Genomic DNA, 6,000 nt, shown 5'->3' on the forward strand with positions numbered 1-6,000 from the left:
CATGGTATTTCTCTAGTCAAGCAAAATAAAATCTAGAAAGAGCGCTGCAATGGAAATGAGCAGAGGTGAATTCTCACCCAGATAGTGCCACCAGCCAGCTCTGTGACCTGTTTGCTTCTCTGGGCCTCACTCTGCTTGCACACCAGATCAAGCTCTACAGGGCTATGAGACGTTTCTAGAGCCCCTTACACGGCCCCACACCTTCCTCGGCCCAGCATGACATGTGATTTGCCATGTGGCTTGCAGGAAAGCATTTAGTCTCCCTTCTCATTCATTGCAGAGTTTCACACCATTGGTGATTCACCAATAATCTCTTAACTCAGAGGGTGAAATCAGAACAATGTAGACAAGCCTATCTTTGCCAGAAAGAAGATTCCAATCTGGGGGTAAAACAGATGCGAGAATGTGTGAGCATGTGTGTGTGCTCACGCTTCTCCCAGGCCCAGTGGAGAGTGTGCTCAAGGCACCACTCCCTGAGCACCTGGCACAACCTCAGTCTCCCTCTCACACAGGCTGCTGTTTACAGCCACTCCAAAACCTCCCAAGTATGTATTTCATAAAAGGAGGGCCCGTCCAAATCCCCTGTAATGTCTCCAGAGGGAAAGAACAGAGGCCATATCAGTGCTGTGTCTGTGTGCTGTAAATCCCCCAGTCCCCTACTCCCTCTGCAAACGCTGGCCTGCACACGCACATAAACACAGCTGTAAATGCATGCACCATCACTTAGTACACTAGGGATGCAGTTACCATCTGAAAAACCATTCTGCAGGATGTGCCCAAAAGTCTGTGTGCGTTGGAGGGGGCCCTTAGAAGCTTCCCTCTCCCTCCCATGAGGTCCTGGATTCTCCACCCGTGAGATGCCTCCACGACATTGTAAATATGCTGTCCTCACAAATATGCAAGCCTGGTGCACCGTGAAAACACGGAGCTCCTGCTTCCAGCTGGACTGATTTCCAAACAGCCATGGCACAGTGTTACATCAAGTGTGCGAGCGTCTTGGTTCAGAATCTTGGGCATTTGTGACTGGCTGTGACCAGCCTACCACGTGATCACAACACAGCGTCTGCTTCCAGTTTTTGCTGCATGCACCATTTCCGTAACACGTGCCATCCTGACTCATGGATACATGCGGCATAAGAAAACAGGATGTCTTTGAAATGAGAGTAGCCGGGATTTTGTTTGCTTTATTTATTTGTTCGATTGATGATTTCAGAGACTGTAGAAATGAGCAGATAGGGGAGGGGGAGAAACTGCATTGGCATCTCCTGGTTCCTTCTCCAAAGGCTCACCAAGCCCGGATCTCAGCCTTGCCTGTACCAGGGCAAAGTCAGGGAGGTTGGAGCTCAATGTGAGCCTCCCATGTGGGTGGTGTAGACAGGACTGATTGAGCCATCGGCCACTGCCTGCTGTCTCCCACGCTCTGCCTGGGCGGAAATGGAATCAAGAGGTGGAACAGAGTCTAGTCCAGGTTCAGGTTCTGCAGTGCCAGACCCAGTCCCCCTTCCTAAACAACATCTTCACCTTAACCCCTTGGCCAAACGCCCGCTCCACCTTGAGCCCTGCGTTTTAGTCCTGCTCTGGACCAGCTACTTGAGCTAATATTGACTTCTCCTGACTTCCATTCCAGAGCTCTTTCTAGATTTCATGTCTGCATGAATAGAGAAATACCATGTTCTCGTGTGTGTGTGTGCGTGTGTGTATGTGTGTGTGTGTGTACATGTAGCGGGTTCAGGGACTTTGTAACACACAGCCACCACTAGTGGGTCCCAGCACAGGTGGAAGCCCTGAGTCTGCCCTCTTCAACCTGCCCCCTCCTTCCAGCCATAAGGACACTGCCAGGCTTAATTCTGGGCCAAGGGAACAGGTGACCCCTCCTCAGAAGACCTCCCTGCGCATCTGCGACCACACTGGACGCTCACCTGCGCCACAGCCAGGAGGGGCGGGCTGGGAGCAGGGAGAGAAACACAGAAAGGCCGACTCTGGCGACTGCCGAGTCCCCGGGTTTGTTTTCTTGGCTGGGACACAGAACTTTCTGGCCGCCAAGTTCCTGGAACCCAGCCGCGGCTGCACGGCTGCCATTGGCCAACGGCGACTGTTGCTACGCGGACGAACCAATGGCGGGCGAGGGGCGTCGGGCTCCACCCTGGCCCGGGCGTGACAGCGGCACCCGGGTCCCCAGGGCCGCAGCCCGGGCTGCTCCGCTCCCTTAGGAGGGGACGGGCTGGGTTAGGGGCGCAGCCGGCCTGGCGCCGCCCGCCGCACCCCGAGGCTGGGCCTGCGCACAGGTTCACCTGTCAGACTCGTCCCTCCTGTGTCTGGCGCTCCCCTCCCCTGCCCAGCTTCGCGCAGCCTGGAGGGACAGGACGGGACAGTGCTAGGTTTTGGTTTGGGGTTTTTTTTTCCTCCTCCTCGATACAAGTGCGTGGTTCTTGTTTTAATCACTTTATCAGTTCGGCGAACTCTCTAACTAGGCTCTTCTAAATTTCCTCGGCTGGAGTCCCATACTCCCCCCTAGACACACACACACACACACACACACACACACACACACACACACACTCACAAACGTAGATGCGCACCCTGTACACATACTCCACACACAGGCTCTGTATATACACCCAGATCCTGTACAGACACCCTGCACACCACGTACACAGAGACCCTGCACACACGGTGAGCAGACACATACCCTACACATGTACACACACATGCTGGCAGTCACAGCTGCAAAGCAGGGAAATGTAGGATAGAAGTAACCCCAGAAAGTACCCAGCATCAAGGCAGGCTGTTGCCGGGTGCTTTAATAACAACAGTGTGGAGGTTATCAATAAAAAAAAAAAAACCAACCAGGTGCTTACACTGCGCCAGGCACTGTGCCAAGCGATTGCCTTGCTTCAGCCTATTTAAAGCATATTATATCCAAGGGTAAACCGAGGCACCTGGCAGTGAGACTGCTGCCTCTAGTGGCCAGGCAGCAGCAGGACTTGAACAACTTTGTGGGCTGTTGCACAACTTGCGTGGTGTGACAGATCCCAAGTCCCCACGGGGATGTGTCAGTAGGATCTGTACCATCTGTACTGCAGTATGTCTGTCCCGTCCCCAGCCACTCTGAGAATCCAAGCCCTATCCTGTCCCATTGCCAGTTTTAACATCAGCACGCTGAGCATGTCTTTCTCAGGAATGAGAGGAAAATGACTTGTTCGGTCACCCTTAGGGACGGTCCTGTCTTCCTTGTGCGCCACCGCCCGCCTGCTCAGTACCCCCAGGGACTGGTGTGGGACTACAATGCGGAAAACGAAGCTTGAACAAGGACACACCGCTCCACACCACTAACCCTAACCCCTAAGATCTGGAAGCCAGCTCTGCCTGAGAGAACAGCCCTGTAAAACCTCTCCCCAGCCAATGAAGGCCAATTCCAGTTGACCTCAGCTGTGCACTGGCAGTCACTGTGGTCTGATCTCACAAACTACCCAATCGGGTATTTGTAACAAAATGACTTTGTTTTTTCTGCAAAACTTCATTCCCCATCCCCCCCTTTTTTCTAGTTAGTTCCCCTCCAAGTCATCTTGTTCTGGCTGCATCATGGTGGTGCCCCCAACATGCAAGGCAGAGTTACACCTGTTCACAGGAGAGGACCCAAAGGCACAAGGACACAGCCCAGAGGTCACACAGTGACACAGTGACAAACTCAATCCAGGAGCAGGATTCCCACTCCCTAACTAACATCTTTGCTCTCCTCTGTGAATGCCTACAGCTGACAGGTAATCACCTCAAAACCACAACAAAATGGTTTTCAAAATGCAAGGATTTGGAATGTCCAAGCCAAAAAAAAAAAAAAGCCCCACAGGAAGAAATGAAATATATTTTATTTTTTCTTTGAAATCTGAGAAGCTGTCCCCAGCCTGGAGCTGGATTGACCAGTGTGGAAACTTCTGCTGGCCTGGTTGTCTCTACCTGGCAGGTGTCTACCTACTCCCCTCCGGCCTGCTCACCACCCCCGCCCCAGCCCTGGTTGGAGGCTGGCACTGGGCAAGCCTGTCCGTACTCAGTCTGAGGTTGCCTAATATGCTCAGCAGAGAGGCTGCAGTCTGCCTCCCCCTTCTCCCAGTGGGAGACGACCGAGGCACGCCCCCTTGTTCCCCCCCACAACTTATGGAGAGAGCCCAGGAAGTTGCTCTGTGACAACCTCACAACTTGGAGATGTGCATACTTCCATGCAGGACAGTACTAGCCAGCAGCTGGCGAGTGCCGTTCCAGCTCCACCCACCCCCAGAGGCTCACTGGGTCCCAGAAAGATAGTACTGTCTCCTTGCCTTAAATCCCCCAGCTTAAAAAGCCTAGCTGAAACCCTGCTTTTAATCTTTCACCATAAAGTTTATCTTCTCAAAGTTTTTTTTTTTTTCAGTCCTATGGAAAAGAAAGAACTGAATATGTTAGGATTGGAGCAAAGCAGATTACTGTGTTTGTGGAGGCTGATAGAATTGCTGGCTGTTTTCCTAGAACCCCTCTGTAACTCTTCCGGCAGCCCTCAGTCCACAGAGCAGCCACCCTCCAACCCCAGCACGAACTGAAACCCTCTGGCTGTGAGCGCCCCTCCCTCCCAAGCCAGGCAGTGCAGTGGGAAGCTGGTGGGCATCGCAGCGTCCCCCTCCCGCTCTCATTGTTCCTTTGTGGTGCCAAGCCGCTGCCTGCTCAAGGATTTCAGCGGAGGGTGCTCTGCTCTCTGCTCTGGCAGCCTGGCGGGAGCTGACACACCCAGGACTTCGGCCCTGTCACAGAGACACTGTCATAGAAACTGTCACAAACCCAAACTCAGCTCTCTCCTCTGTACTCCCAAGGAGTCCTATGTGCACGACACAGTAATACTGGAACCGAAAAACAGACAGTGGAGACAGGCCTCACGGAGAGGTAGGGCTCTTTGGGGCCTTACAGAGGGACAAAGCGTATGGGTCAAGAAGGAGAGTAGATGGAGAGCAGAACCAGCACAGACCTGTGTCCACTGCTGAGCCTGGCTTCCACGTGTGTGCTGCGAGAACAGTTAGCAGAGCCTGCTCAGTTCAATCCACTTTCCGTAAATGGGAAATGAACTTTTTATGGAGAATGGTAAAAATTAGCTTCTCTAAGAACACGGGTCTTTCCCCGGAGACAAGAAATTGGGACCATATGTTTAGCCCTGTCCTTGCTAGGTGGGTGTACGACTCACAGAAGGGATAAAATCAACACATTTTTGCCTGCTGCCATAATCAGGGAGTGGGAACATTGGAGTCCTACTGATTTTTTGCCTTGGCTCAGGGTAGCTTATGTTATTAAGAAATGTTAAACTTTCACTGCCCCTGAACCGAAAGAGTTCACATTCAAATGCAACCAAGATTTATTAAGTGCTGACTAGAAAACTGGTATTTCTTAAGTATTACCCCCTGGAAACCCAGCAAACAATGCAAGGAGATAGAACTTTTCAATCCCTTTTCACAGAAGAGAAAAACCAAGGTCCCCCAAATCCCCCCAATGCTGATTTCAAATATGTGTCCTGATGTATAATAGGATAAAGTATTCTTTTTAACACTCCCCGGATGAATGTTTTATGTCACAGGCTCACAAAATGTCAGGTTTGGACAGTCTTTCAGAGAAGGTTTTTTTTCCCTTTTTCAACTCTTTGCCAGTGTTTGATCTATAAACCCGAGTTGTCCAGCCTCAGTTTTGACTCTCTCCTCTGTTAGGAAATTCTCTCCCTTTTTGATGCAGTTTGTTTGACTTTCAGACCTTTGATTATTCAAAAAAAAAAAAGTTCAGCCTCAAGACTTCCTACTGCTTAGGGTACGTCGGGGTGAATTCTAAAGTTAGGTCAGAGGGCATCAACAGATGGGAGGATCCACAAAGATGCCAGCTCTGCAAACAAAGGCAGGACCCCGAGCACCCTCACGAGCACCACAGTGTAGTGCCCAAGAACTGCTGAAGGCTGTGCTGCAGCTCTGACTGCTCTCCTCTCTCCTGCAGCCGCGC

The sequence above is a fragment of the Ochotona princeps genome, chromosome 16 (genome assembly GCF_030435755.1).
Source record: "Ochotona princeps isolate mOchPri1 chromosome 16, mOchPri1.hap1, whole genome shotgun sequence".
Classification (NCBI taxonomy): Eukaryota; Metazoa; Chordata; class Mammalia; order Lagomorpha; family Ochotonidae; genus Ochotona; species Ochotona princeps.